The sequence below is a fragment of the Nipponia nippon genome, unplaced genomic scaffold (assembly GCF_047370975.1).
Source record: "Nipponia nippon isolate SJK-2023a ecotype South Korea unplaced genomic scaffold, ASM4737097v1 scaffold_7, whole genome shotgun sequence".
NCBI classification, from domain to species: Eukaryota; Metazoa; Chordata; class Aves; order Pelecaniformes; family Threskiornithidae; genus Nipponia; species Nipponia nippon.
In genome coordinates this window covers 35,520,422-35,535,421 of record NW_028262391.1, presented here as the reverse complement: position 1 = coordinate 35,535,421, position 15,000 = coordinate 35,520,422, and the positions used below count along the sequence as shown (strand labels likewise).

Sequence of the window (15,000 nt, the reverse complement as noted above, 5' to 3'; positions counted from 1 at the left end):
AGAAAAGTAAACATTTCTTCAAGAAAGATTTTCTATTCACGGAATACCTCTAGAAAAGTGTTCTCTCAGCACATTGTTAAATATGATTGTGTCATGCAGAAGCTGTGCTGTGCCTCCGATGTGTATTTCATTTCTAGTCAATAGGCATTTGAGCTAGTTAATAAATTTTTAACAACATTGTAGACTAGACAGGGTCATCAGCCATTCAAAGAAACAACAGTTCGGTTGTCAGTGGAGTGTTAATTTCTTTCACTTCCAACTGACCTTAACATAGATTTTAAGATTAGTATCGCAATGTTTTGCCTCTCTTGTTAAAAAATGATAAACATAGATTTGCAACTTTTTGCCTTTGAGATATTTAGATTCCCTGTCAATATTCTGCAGGCTTTTCCTCCAGCCTTGCTCTGCTTCGCTGTCTCAGGTCCAAGGCTCCTAGAGAAGAAATGCTGTCTGTTTTCATTCTCTAATGCAGCAAAGGTGCAAGGTTGAACAACCAGAGCCTAATTAAAGTGCCGGATTGAAAAATCAATACACATCAATATACACCAGACATTATACTAAACAGCTGAAAATATTTTGTCAGAACAGCACTGAATGTGAGCCAGCGTGAACTTCTTTTCGTTTCCTTTTCTTGTTTTGATGGTTTGGGGTTTGCAGTTTGACAACACACGCACACAGATTAGAGTTGTTTCACTGTCAGGAAAAACCTATAATTAAACTTTTACACTTGCCCCTCTTTCAAAGTGCTGCCTTAAAAATATAGAGCTGCTCATCATGTTTACCAACCCTCCAGAGGTAAAGCCACGCTTCTTCCGAGTATTTTAATCTACTTTATAGCTGCCCATCTGAAAACAGAGTTGTTCTCACTGCTGCCAGACCTACGGACTACGAAAACGTTTCTGTCCAAAAATGCACTTAAACATTTGGTTAAGTTGCAGTGGCATGGAGCCAAAGGGATTTAAACATTGCTGCAGTCCTGACTTTATCCCTGTCCTGCGTTAGCACAGAAGTCCACAAAATAGCCTGCACTTATTTCTTCCTGGTGCCATCAATACCAATGACCTTTTATCTGTTCATCTGTAGAGGAGGCGAGCACGCGGCCACCTGCGGTCACCATGGAAACGAGATGATTTGCTGACTATATTCTTTTCCTTGATGCATGTTAAAGACTATTGGCAGGCAGAGGGACACCTGAGCCAAGGTGAGCTGATTAGAGTCTTGAACTAGTTGAGATAACTCTTAAATTTTAATCAGTGTCCTTTCTTATTTGCTGCCAAAAATAATTTAGATGATGAATAAATGCATGTGTAGTGCATGCATGGCTGTAATTCAGCTGTGGTCACAAACTTTGCCAATAATACATGCAGCAGAAAAAATTATTTACTACCTTTAGCATGTAAGTCTGGTTTTCTCATGCTAAAATCTGGTTTGAGCTAGGCTGAAAGGTTAGAAAAGGTATTTAAAGGAAATTAATGCTTACTGATAGGTAGCAAAGCAAAGATGATCTCAGCATGTAACACAAAATGTCACCAGAGTCATTGGGTGACCTGATTTCCCTTTTGCTTCTTGAACTGCTTTATCTGGAAACCGGTAGAAGCCTCCGTTATAAATTGCTAGCATGGCCATACCAAAGGAAGAGGCGAGGGTGGGGAGGCTCTGCCCTCTCCCTGGGACCCGCACCCGAGCCGCAGGGGCTGGCAGTGCTGTGCAGTGGCACGAGGTCTGGGGTGGTGGCTGGCATGCAGAAAGGGTTATTTCACAAGCAGTGTGCTCTCTGAGGGGTTATCCCGCTATATAAAATAGGCTTCTTTTAGTTACATTTAGCGTTTCAGTATTTCCTATGTTAAGATAGTACATAACTGTAGCACAGGGTCATCTGCAGCCCAGAGCTCAGGGGCTCACCAAACAAAAGGTTAGACCTCAGGTTTTTGGCAACAGCACATAGAAACCAACAAACCAACACCAAAAACCCCACAGTCTGGGTTTTGGTCCACCTCTGATGCACCAGTCCATGAGAATCCCCTGTTCTGCTGTGCTATGACTGTAAATAGTCCTGGGAGTAAAGATACGGAATAGTACACAAGAGTGAAGGCAAACTAACCCACTATTGTTACTCCCTGTACATCTATCAAAAGGGATAAATCAGAAAACAAATGTGCAATGTATCGGCCTAATAAAAACAAAAACTCTGGGCTAGGGTGTTGCATTCTTCTAGTGTAAAGCAGACACTTTACTAAAGTTTGACTAAAGTAAAACTATAAAAATGCAGTTTGCAGGGGAAGATCAGTCGCCTGATCAGCTGCCTTTGGACAGAAAGGGGGACAAGGAGGAACTGGACAAGTGTATATAAAATAGGAAAAGATACAGAAGACTACTTTGACTTAATTTTGAAGAGAGATTTCAGTTTTAAAATGACTTAATAGTTATCTATCAGCCTATATAGATACCTATAGATATGCACGTATCATTCATATGCACGCACCTGAACAAGCTGAGCAACAGAACGATGCTTCTCTGCAAGGCGAGGTGAGAGGTACCCAGGGCAGAGCCGCGGGCAGCTCCGAGTGCCGCAGCCCAAAAGCCTCCCAGGAGGGGCCCAGATGGGGCTTGGGGGGACCAGTGGGGCATTGCCCACTCAGGTCTCGCCCTCTCCAGCTCCCCAGGCATGCTGGACGGGCCATCGCCCTGGTAAGTGTGCACCTATGCCCCCTGTCCAAGAACAATAGCATGGGGGAGGATGAGGAGGAGGAGAGGTGGGGAAGAGATGTAACCTGCCCAGCCTAGAGATTAAATTTGGGGCAACCTTCAGCCCTGACCTCCTAATTCTACATCCTGCCTTCCCTTGCACCTCATTACTCATTGGGCTGTCGAGCCTGCTAGATTAAGGACTGCAAGTTTATTTAAAAGGAAACAAAACAAAAACACACCAGTTTTCCTCATTACTGGCAGCCATCAGGATGGTTCGTTCTGCAGGACCACACAGGGAGCTGAGGCAGTGGCGCGCTGACAATTTACTCGCCCGTCAGCACGGGCTGGAGCACTACAGGGTTTGGATGCTGCGGAGCATTTTTCAGTGCTAACAAGGAGCTGGGCTATCTTTTCTGAGGTGCAGTTTTATAGTGCATCACTCCGCCCCAAACCCCATGGAGCCAAGCCCTGGGGCCAGGTCGCTGCCTGCCTGGGGGGTGTGCAGCCCCCGGTTCCACAGGGACTCTCGGGGAGAGGAGATGCTGGTGCACACCAGCGCATGCTGCTACCTGCTGGGCTGCCCACCTGCACCGTGCTGGGGGCTATTCGCCCATCACACGGTGCCTGGGGGTCCAGCCAGGATACAAGAGAGCCCCAGCCACCTCCACGCGATGGGGCGATGCTGGCCTGAGACATCAGGGCAAGAACTGGCCATCTGGCCTGTGGCTGAGGGTCTTGGTGTGGGTTGGTATGCCCAAAGGGACAGGGATGTGATTTTACTTCTGCTTCATCTGAAGGGACAAACAGGCTCTTTTGGGGCTGTCCGGCTGCATTTCACATTCTTTTTTCCAGACTTGAGTTGATGGGTGTTGCCCAGAAGAATAATTCTCTCCTGGTCAAAAATGGGGAAATTCTTAGGTGTAAAATCCAGCTCAGCTGTGACCCATGAAGGACCTCATGCTGCTGATACTTTGTCAGGTAATCAAGTTACAAGATTTAACTGTACAAATTAACAGATGCAGTTTGTTTTAACTCACTGAAAATGTTTAAACCCACAAAGGGGCTTAGAACATTTACAGCCATCTTTAAAATTAGAATGTATGAAAAATGACATTTTTGCAAAGAAGTATTTGAACTCATTCAAAACCTTTGCGGGCTCCATGTACGCAGGCAAATGCAGTGATGGGACTGCATGATGGATTATTTGTGGGTACATGGACATGAAACCATAAGCACAGAAAGGAAAACATTCAGGGTTCATTTTGAAATCCTGGACATAAATAAAATCTTTGTTTCTTCTATTGTGCTCGTCCCAGACAGTGCTGCCCAGGTGGGGAGAGGAGGCAGAAAGGCAGGCCTGCATCACCAACAGGTGCGCATCAGTTAATCACCATCCTGGTGATTATATTCACATGAGCCCACATAAATAAAGCTGCAACCCCCACAATGAGAAGTCTTCACATGCTGGCTGCTAGGACCTTTAGAAATGCTTTTCTGCCTGGTCTCCTGGAGAAGGTGGATGCAAGGTAAGTGAAATGACTATATGAATATATTACGTTGTTGCACTGTGACTTTGTTTAAAACTCAGACTAAGTTGCTGTGTCTTATTCTATGGCTGGGTAGGTGATATCACATCACCTATGAGAAGAAAATCTTTATCATTTAACTGTCTCTGCTTATAATTTTAACTGTGGGTAACTCCCAACCTGTGTTCAAGGAGTGAGGTCCTCAAAGTGTACAAACACTGAGCAAAGATTAGCATACGTGCACAGAGATAGTATTATCCCTGTGTATAAATGCATATAAAAAAGAGTATGTTGACACATAGCTGACTGTGTCTGCAAGGCCCAGGCAGATCTAGACACCTACTTCTGGTTGATATTAAACACAAAATGTGATTCTATGTGTGCACATAAAGCAAAGTGTAATTTTTCTCTAGGAAAGGTGTGTGTCTTTTCTCCCTCACACACTTCAAACCCAGCTCGCTGACCGGCTGTGTTGCTGCTACAGCTGTTCAGGCTCTCGCATGCCTTCAGGCTTTCATTCCAATAGCACTTCTGGTGCCAGAGGGTTTTGGCAACAGTTATAATGTGAATGATTATTTCCATTGAGGAAACCATTAGTGATAACAGTGATGAGAAGGTATGTGTGGTGTAAGCCACAGCTTGCTGAAGGCATCAGACCATTAGGGTATGCAAGGATAGGCTCTATGTGCTGCTAGTGCGGAAGCTGCTCTGCAAATGAAATAATGGCATGTTGGTGGGGAAGTGAATATGTTAAACAGAGTTTAACCCCTGAGCTGCCCCCTGTGAATAAAATGTTTCCAGAAGTCTTAACAGACTTGGCCTGAGCTAGGTGTTCATTCAGCTAATGAAAACGTTATACCTCCTCTGTCTAACCAACCTGATGTATTCACTAAGCATTGCAGTGAAAGGAGACGTGTGTTGGCGCTTTTTTTGCCAAGTTGCCTAATACCAGTGTGGACATTATAAACTTGAGCAGTATTTAAGTTGCTGTGATCTTAAATTTTATTTTCTTACGTAGCTGCCCAAGTCAGCTTACATGCTGATCAGTATCTGCTGCAGCCTGGGAATAATCTGGCCCCAGCTCCTTGGGCAGGGAAGTAAATCCTTACTGACATCAATGAACTGAAAAATTCTGAGGCCTGGCAGTGACAAAGGGAATAGTGAATGAGAGCAGTATTTCTTTATATTGATCTACCTTTCCTGCTCATCTACTAATAACATTGGCTGTTTACCCTCTGTAATAAGCTGCGATAGGTGCTTACACTGGTACTAGCTTTCCAGCTGTTCCAGTAAGTGCCAGTATGCAGGAACCAAGAAGCTCCCAAATAAAAGAGCTGGCTAGAAGCACATAAAATTAAGTGTATTAATATTTTTAAAGCTTGCAATTCAATCTCTTGTCTGACAGATTTAGATCTTGATTTTATGCCCAAGAATTTCCGCACACAATAGTTAAAGTGCCTTCAACCCAATCTACCAGACACAGGGGAACACACAGGAAGAGAACCCTCCTGTGGCCCTATTCTGGGTTTCTGCAGCTATATGGGGAATCCAGGGAGAGACCAATGCCTTCATCTCAGCTCCGTATTCCTTACCTTTTGAAGGAAACTGGAGTTTAATCCGCTGTTTATATTTCTACTTTTACTGGTATTTCTTGAGCTGGTACTGTGTATCGTTAAAGGTAGTAGTGTGTGCCCATTTTATCCCCAAAGAAAATACTATTTTTCAATTTACCAATTGAGATTTGGTACATTTTAAAGATATGGGATTTCTTCTGAGGAGTACCTAAATACAGGATGATTCCACAGCCTGAAGAAAGTGCAGAGGATGAAAAGTGGGTACAACAAAGGTATATAAGATCAACAGTGTCATGGAAAAAATTATTTGGAACAAGCATTTAAGAACTCGGTGCATGTTCACACAACACATAGTGAAACTGTGGAATTCAGCGCCCCGGGATGTTGTGGATACCGAAAGTGTACATGGCCTTAAAAAGTGATTGTGCAAAGTAATGGATGGGGAGGTGGGGAAAAATCTATTGATGTTTATAAAAAGCAATCAAGATGCCAGCTCTGGCTCAGCTAATCGGAGCTGCTGGATGGAGAAAGGTGGGAAGCTGTGCTATGGAAGCAGTAGCATCTAGATAGCCTTTTCTGGTCTCTTTCCTAAGTGTCTGCTACTGGTGGAGAAGGAACAACGCCTTCCCTTGACAGGACGTTTGCCCTGATCCTTGTACAGCTGTTCTCATGTACAGAGTAGGCTCAGGTTTTGATAAAAAAAAAAGCAATGAGAAAACCAGAAAAGCATGGATACATACCGTGTTAACAGATTCTGTGCCTGCTCTTCTGACAAGGGAAGATGTGTATTTGTCCTGAGTGAGACGTTGATGTTGCGTGTACCTTGACAGTGAACTGTATTACACTGCTTAGCATGAGATCCTTCCGCAGGGATCCTTAAAGTTCATAATGAGCCAGTCAGCCTTTACTGCAGGAGAAACCAGTCCAACAAGTTATAGGACACTTTCTTTGGAACATTCTAAGCTTTCATTTCTTTCAGTTTAATACAAAATAGTCAAGAAATAGTTCTACATCAAGACTAAATCTCTATTAGAACTTTAAGCTCTAAAGCACACAAACATTATTTTCTAGCAAAATACGATTTTCTCAAATGTTGAGATGAGCTGTGTGATGGACTTATCTGTGTTGGGTAACTCTGAGCCCTTCACGGCCTACTTGTGCCAAGCATGGTACAAACATACAGCAAGATGGAGAGGCATGCATTTGATGGATACCATATTGCACTGCTTTAACTAAAAACTCTCCCACCCCAAAGCATTCACAGGCTGCATGGGCTGACCCATGCCTGGGAATCAGGCAGCTGTGGGAGTCTGACCCACCAGTACCTCAGCATCTGTGGCTTGCCCAATGTCAGCAGTTACTGTCTGCAACCCATAAATCCCCATCCTGGCTGTCAAGGCAGCCCTGTGCCGGGTGCCCTTGCAGGCTACGTCCTCTCCTGCCAGCTCATGAGCTGCAGTGCCTTGGCCACAGGCCCCCATGCAGGTCTGGTGGAGCTGGACAGCTTGAAGTGATGATGCTTTAAATACCCTCAGGAAGAACAAATGGAGCCTGCTTCTCAGACTCCACAGATGAGTAGGTGCATTCATTTAAATTGATCTTATTTAAATTATACTAATTTTTAAGAGTTTTTGTAAACTGGTCACAGATATGCGAACTCTATGTGTAGAAGTCTGTTAAACACAATAGATACTGAAATACAGAGGCTAGCTAGCCAAAATGGGAGGTCACTACATAACACCTACACCCCCATGCTCATATCTTACCTCTTTTGCAGTTTGCTGGTGTAGTAGGAGGGTCCTATGAGAAGGTGAGGCTGCTGCTTCCTCCCTTTTCATACACATGGTAGGACCTTGGCCTAATGAATGTTAATAAGAAAAAAAAATTGACCTAGAGTACTTTCTCACAGTGCTGAGGTCTGGATTTGAGTTAGAGAAGGACAGGAAGGCTAAAGAGACATTAAAACCTGAGGCAGAATGGGAGATTGCAAAGAGCATAGGTATATGACAAGAATAGAGCTAGCGAAGTAAGACTAAATCAAATAAATCCAAGATAATTTGCAAGGATAGGGCTACCAAGGAAAATGTATATGTTAGTGAAAGCTGAGATTTAGGTGAATCTGAAGAAACTGCCTTAAATATATCACAGTTGCCTTTCCAGTAGTTCATTGGGTTTTTTCCCCCATAGTAGTTTCTGATGTTTACTTTGGCACTTGTGGGGAAAATGTCAATGAGAGAACTACTGTTAGCGTACCCTGCTGTATGATGTTGAGCTATTCCAGTACCACAGCAGCTATTTTCCAGCAGATTAACATTCAGATACTGGGAGAGTTCATCCAGTTCACATAAATCTGCATAGAAATTTTATTAACTTATAACTTTTTTATTTGGTGGGCCACCTACAAAATGAAAACAGATTTCTTACATTCTTGTAAGATAGAAGAAACAAAATAAAAAAAAAACCTATAAAAATACATGCCTTTCTGGAAAATATGAAAGCGCTAATCTTTTGAACAGTGGCACTTGTGTTCCCAGCCCTTCTAAATAAAAACCAAAACAACTTAATTGTCTCCTTACTGGATTAATTTTTTCCTTTTTTGTTTGCATTGAAGAGAACATGCCATCAAAAAAAAAAAAAAAGGATGGGAGCAAAATTAAGGCACTGGGTTGGCACTTGGGAGATCTGGTTTCAGTTCCTGGCTCTGTCAAACACTTCCTATGTGACCTTGTAAATGTCACTTTTGAGCATGTAAAACCATCTGGCCTGATCTAGTGAAACATGTATTTAATTTTAAGATGCAAGTAGTTCCACTTACATCTCACACGCTTAAATTTAAAGACATGTTTACATGCTTTGCTGGTTGGGAGCCACAATGCTCAGCCACTTCCAGGGTGAAGCATGTTACCCCTGCTGACTCCAGTATCCCAACTGCAGAGTGAGGGTAAGGAGTATTTGGTCTTTTTGACTCTAAGTTCTCCAAAGCAGAGGCAGTGGCTCTCTGCATGTGTACAGCAGCAGCACAGTGGGGTCCCCATTCTGAGTGCAGGAGAAATTTGTATGGATAAAAGTTGCAAATTCAGATGCCTTAGTTGTAAATAAAAAAATCTGCATTTAGGCACCAAAATACTGGCCTGATTTTTGAGTTGCTGAGCAACCAACACTCTCATCAAATCCAGAACCCACAAATGCTTTGTGCTTCAGAAAATTAGGTCACTTATTTGGAGGCTAAAAATAGATTTTTGAACCCCAATTTCAAGACTCAAAACTTTGCCTTTATGTCTTTAAATGTACTCTGATATTGTATTCTGTCCCTTGCCATTATAACTAGCCATAACCACAAATGTTACAGAAAACTCCGATTCAGAAGTAAAAATACCATCATTTAACCATTTCACTGTTTTCTAAATGTAATTAGAGCAGAATTCCACGGAGGCATTTTTAAATAAAGTATATAATATACATATGTGTATACACATGTTTTTAATGTACATAGTATATACAATGTTATTTTATGGCATAGCAGATGTTTCTTAATTCCCTGACACCACGCACTGGAGTAAGATTATGCCAGGCTATTTTATTATGAATAATGTGCTTGCTCCGTCATTAAGTGGGTTATTAAAGACATAAACAAACTTTTATGCCCTGCTTTTCAACAGCTGTTGGTGGTGTACAAAGTGATAATCCTGCTTTCAGCAAATATTCTTAGACTTAAAACCCAAATAAATAGATTTCATAGGCAACGAAGTTGACTCACAAATGGGAAGATCATAACTTTGTGACATCTCTAGTGCCACAGAAGCAGAAATGGCATTACTTCTAAGAAAAACCCTTAGATCACAGGCTGGAAATGAGGTGGCTGCTCCATACATCATTTCTTCCTACAGCCACAGTAACTCCTATACTAAGCAAACAAGCCTGACTGGCATTTATTTCAGCAGCAACAGGAAAAATTTAAAAGCGAATGCTTATTTTAAATAAACAAATAAACAAACATATTGCAAAAAATTCCAGTACATGTGACAATAGCTGTTTTTTCCTTCCTAATTAATTATGTGGCAAAGACACAGTTGCAAATCCTGTAACCTTAGCTTTGAAGAAAATCAGCTGAGTAGGTTGGATAACTTCAAACAAAAGGGTAGACAGGACAATAAAGGTTAGGTGGCCATGTTCCGTCATGGGCGCTATAGCTATTAATTTAAACGGATGTGACCCCTACATGACAAAGCTCCAAAGGTGTATGGGGAAGAGGTTTTATTCTTATAAATAGGACTGATGCCAGGTCAACCAGCCTCCCTCACTTTGGACTTCCTAAAGAAAACAGCTTCAGACAGCTGAGCAAAAGAGTTATGGAGAGTGCTGAGATAGGAAATATCTACAGTTCCTGATATATTATGATTGGCCCCGGGAACGAGGAAGCTGAGAGCCAAAGGTAGTCCTAAAGGGTGCTAAACTGTACAGAGCTAATGTACACAACAACATCCTCATACAAGCAGATGTTTAAAAAAAAAAAAGGGGAGGGGGGGATGGAAATGGTATTTAGACCACGTTGCGCTCACCCTAGGGAGGAAAACTAAAAAAGGGAGAATGTGGAACCAATTTTCAAGCTTGAGCAACTGAAAGTCTATTAAATGATTCTGTCATCAACATGAGATGAGAAAAAAGAAAAGTAATAATTTATACAACAAATTGGGTAATTGTAGCTGCATGGACAAATGATATTTCTTCCCTGATAACTGAATAAACATTGTTACAAGAGGAAGGTTATAAGGAAATAGCCACTTTAGTGAACTACAAGCACCAGGTCTCCTGCTTCTGTTCATATCAAAAGAAAGGCATTAGGGACTGAAGGGCATGTATGCTCTTGATCACAAACAAATATTTTGAGGCACTTAGTTGTTGGTTTGGTTTTTTTTTTTAGTAAGTGCATTTGACTTGCTAAAGATGGGCTCAGCTTCACGTAACAAGTAGCAATCTCAGCCTGATTACTGCATCATGCCAAACTCAAACCAATTTAATTTTTTTGAAGAGAGAGCAATGTAAACTGGAGGAGCCACAGGAATAAAATGGAAAACGTATAATTTGTTTAACTCTACTGTTTTCATAAATATAAGCTGCATAAAAAGCAACAAAACAAACAGTATAAACTTGTAGTAGATACATCCAGAAAATACATATTGGGAATACAGTGGAAGCAACAGCAAGTCAGGGTAACATGGGGTGTAAGGCAATACCTTCTGGGTCATCAAGTTACTTAATACTAGAATAACGCAGTGGTCAGCCAGTGCCAGTGGAAGGATCAGGAGAGCAAACCTGAAACACACGGAAAACTCAGTGGATGGAGCACATGTGGGAACACATATATAGAATGATTAAATTCCTAAGTTTCAGGACCTTCAAGTTTTTATTTTCTTTTCAGCCACAGACTTCCTGTGGGACTCTGGGCAAGTCACTTAATGGCTTTTACGCCTTTGTATTGTTCTGCTTGAGATTACACTGGATTTCGCCTGTGGAGACTAGGTCCTTAGTGCCAGAAACCCTTCTTGAAGGGTCACTGTTAAAGTATAGATTCTTAAAAAAACTTACTTAGCCTAGGGATTTTCAACATGCAATACTGACCTAAAAACTTGTTACTCTTCAAATTAGGAGGATGCTGTACAGATTTCCTTGGCAGGGCTCTTCTAAAGTGCAAGCACAATCAAAAACTCGCTTTCCTTGGGGAAAGAAGAAAAATTCAGTTCCTTGCCCAGGGGATGAATCTCCCATGCAATGATGCGCTACCCATATGTGAGGGAGGAGGATGTAAACCAAGCCTCAGTTAAAGGTTCAGTTGTGCAAGGTGTTAAATCACTGCAGCGTCAACAGGACCATGCGTATGCTTGCAGATCAGCACATGCTGAAAGGCTGTGCTGGTGAAGGGCTCAGCTCCCTGTGGTCAAGGTTGGCTTTGAAAGGCTGGAATGAGAGGAGATAGAAAGGGAAAAGGATTTTTGCTAGGATCAATTTTCTGTCTACCTTTTTATGTATGCTTCCATCTATTTGAATACATGCATGTGCGTAAACAGATCCAGTCCCGTGTCCCCCCCCGCCCCGCCCCGTGTCTGAAATAAAAAATAATAAAAATATATTTACATAGCTTCAACATTAGGCTATTAAAAAGTATAACAGAGGGGGAAAAATTACAAAGAATGATTTGCATAGCAAACACATTTCACAGTTGTTTTGGACAAATGCCCTCAGTAAATATGTTTAAAGTCATGTACAACAAGAATATTTTATCACAAGTAACCATGTTTTAATAAACACTTAGTCTTTTTGTATTTCATTCTTTCTCATCATAATAATAGAAATATAACACCATATATCACTGTAAAACACATTTCCACATAAACGCTGATAAGCACAAAATATTTTTCATCATTTACATTTTAACTGTAATAATATATGGCAGGATTAAAGCTGCATCCATCATGTGTCTAACTAACCTTGCTGTAATGAATTTTTAAATGTAATGGTTTCTGTCACAAAGTAAAATCATACATAATATCTTTTGACATAGTATGCTGGTACGTGCAAGGTTTTAAAATGTAAATGCAACTTCATTTTTAATTAGATTTATAAACTCAAATCACTGTTTTCTTTTCTATAAACCGAGGGAGAAGGAAGAAGTGTGGGTCTGTGTCAAGGCTGCAAGTTTTTCTCAAGTACCTTGCTCACAGGAAACATGCACATCCAGTGTGTAGAAAAGCGAGTCGTGCTAGAAACAAAGGGTTATCAAAAATCATAGGGAACTAAAGCTTTTTAGACTGCCTGAAGGGCCTCCTCCGGTACCCCGGGTGCTTGCTTTGTGGCGGGGCTGAGGATCAGGCTCTTGCTGGGCGAAGGGGTGAGCAGGAGAGAGCGGGTCAAGGACGGGCATGTCCTGCCCCAGCCCCCTTCCCTGGCCCTGCTTGAAATAACAAATAATCCAGCTCACAAGAGGAGAATCATTAAAAATAATTTGCACGAGCTTTCTGTTCTGTGAGCCCTTTTTTTTGATACAATATTTCCTTCAGTGATTATCACTGCGGACATGTTCCTGCCATATGGATGGGAGCCGGGCGAGGAGGCGGCTCAATACCTGAGTGGTTAATTAAGAGCTGTTGCTGGGCCACAAGAAGCAGGTTTGAAATCCCTCTTCACTCACCGACAATGAGTAGCTTTTTTAGCAGCAGAAGTCACTAGGGACAGCCAGAAGCGCAGGGTAATTATTTGAGATAACATAGAGCTGAAGAGCGTGTGTGTGTGTGTGGGTGCGTGCGGGTGTACGAGACTGCGGGGGGGGGGGTGCGCCTGTGAAAGGAGGGCAACACTACAGAAAAGTCTATAATAAAAAGGTCAACATCTCCTATTTTTCTGTACAGTGTCGGCAGTCTGTAATGCCTTTTTAGAATGAATGACAACGGATTCTATCTTTTTTTTTTTTTCTTAAATGAATCTCTTATTTTGTATTCCAACTTTGCAATGGTGAGCCCAGGTCTTGGAGGCCAATCTGAATGAGCCATTCTCACTTTATCAGTGCAGATGCTGAAATGACTTTGATTGCATTGTTGCAAAATAGCAGTAATTTCAACATTAACTCGTGGAAACCCTGTGCTCTCAAGAACAAAGGGGAAAAAAAAAAAAAGCAGTGAACTGAAAGCCATGAATGAAATGAGGAAAGTCCATAACTACTTAGAAATGCAGGGCTAAATTCTCAGCATGGTAAATCTGCATATTGCCACAGGAACAGGAAAGAGTGTTTTGGCCTTAATGAGCAACTCATTCAAACCAGCTGAGAATCTGGTCTTTGGCTACAGCAATGCTTGTGGGCAGGGGGCTCTAAGTTATTATTCCTGCCATTTAAAACACAAACCAAGGCTCAAACAGACAACAATTTCAGGGATGCTTTTGCCGCAGTGCGGCCTGTTGACTATTTTTCTCAACAATGTAAAGAAGCATGCTAACTTTTAAAGGCTATATTTTTTCTAAAGTGCTTCATATCCAAAATATTTATGAAGCCAAGTTGCCATTCAAGTCCATCACTGTCCAAAACATACAGACCGTGGCACCTGGTGAAAACTGAAGTCAAACTGTGTAGTAATCCACTGCAGTACTGTATTTCTTTTCTCAGAGCTGCAGAGGAGAATATGAACATCCCCTTCCTCAGTCATCAAAGCTCAGTCCATCTACATTGTGGGCTCAAAATACTACTTCCCCCTTTGTTTGCTTGTTTGGTTTTTTTTTTTAAGCAAGCCTTTCTAGTTTATTACTGAGCAGACAAATGATGAAACCTCTGTCATATGTTTTTTTGGCATTTCCAGAAAATCCCACATGTGATCTCCAACTTAGAAGGTTTAAATCTCCATCCAAATACAAGCTCTGTGAAGCTCACACAAGCGTTTAGCTTTGGTGCTGTGGGGTAAAAAAAAAAAACATTGAAGAAAGCAAAAAGATGCACAACCTGCTCCTCTCCACACACACCTTTTCACGTCTTCTCAAATGCTGAGAGACACTTTGCCTGAGAAGTGGAGCTTTTGAACGTGTACGACAGGGTCTTCAACTGCACCGAAGGTTTTGCAGTTATTAGGTGTGGGCCAAACCCCCCCAAAACTTCCTGTCTGTGGTGTGGGGACCATTGCTGTACCTGTTTGTGCTCCCTTTTTTTAAAGGCAGATCTTGCAAGCCTTTGATGTTTCTAGAGTGCAAACAATACTGCTCCAGCAGCAGCACTTTTGCCAGTATAACTGTCTCATCTTTGTTTAGAAACTGCCCAATATGTTAATTATCTTCTTTACCTCTGTGGCATTATACTGTCAAACTGTACAACAGTCTTTAGAAAATAAAAGCTAACACCCTAAGCTGCTGTACCCGGCTCCCATAATATCTATTCACTGACAATGCCTGAGCTGTCAGATCAGAAGAAGCTTCATTCGAATAAAGGTGGGCAGATGTGTGATAATGAGACAGAAGCATACAGATGCTAATATAACTGTTCAGCAGAGCAGGCTCGTCTTCGTTAGGCAGACCCAGGTAGCAGCTGCAGACTGTCAGACGCTGGAATGCTGCTTTCTCTTGATTCTCATTTAAGATCAGCTTCGTTCGCTGTCTGTCAGTGAACTTTTCCCTCACAGGAGCCTGGACCCCTAGGTGATCAGTCACATTTCGACATAACTAGATGTCAAAAGAAGTTT

The 15,000-nt window shown here is 41.9% G+C and overlaps 3 long non-coding RNA genes across 3 annotated transcripts in view; 1 reads left to right on the top strand and 2 right to left on the bottom strand.

Annotated features, from left to right (window-relative positions):
* Positions 1-4,136: 4,136 nt before the first annotated feature.
* LOC148051004 (uncharacterized) overlaps positions 4,137-15,000 on the top strand; it is a 19,649-nt gene continuing 8,785 nt past the window's right edge. The window contains exon 1 of the long non-coding RNA XR_015700725.1: positions 4,137-4,214. This is a non-coding gene — a long non-coding RNA (uncharacterized LOC148051004). The remainder of the gene's footprint in view (positions 4,215-15,000) is intronic.
* Positions 7,550-11,488, bottom strand: LOC148051005 (uncharacterized). The gene is made up of 3 exons (XR_015700723.1): positions 11,408-11,488; positions 11,023-11,101; positions 7,550-7,646 (listed from the first exon to the last, which is right to left on the bottom strand). It is a non-coding gene; the product is annotated as an uncharacterized LOC148051005 (long non-coding RNA).
* LOC148051003 (uncharacterized) overlaps positions 11,566-15,000 on the bottom strand; it is a 23,898-nt gene continuing 20,463 nt past the window's right edge. Inside the window, exon 3 of the long non-coding RNA XR_015700724.1 lies at positions 11,566-11,743. This is a non-coding gene — a long non-coding RNA (uncharacterized LOC148051003). The remainder of the gene's footprint in view (positions 11,744-15,000) is intronic.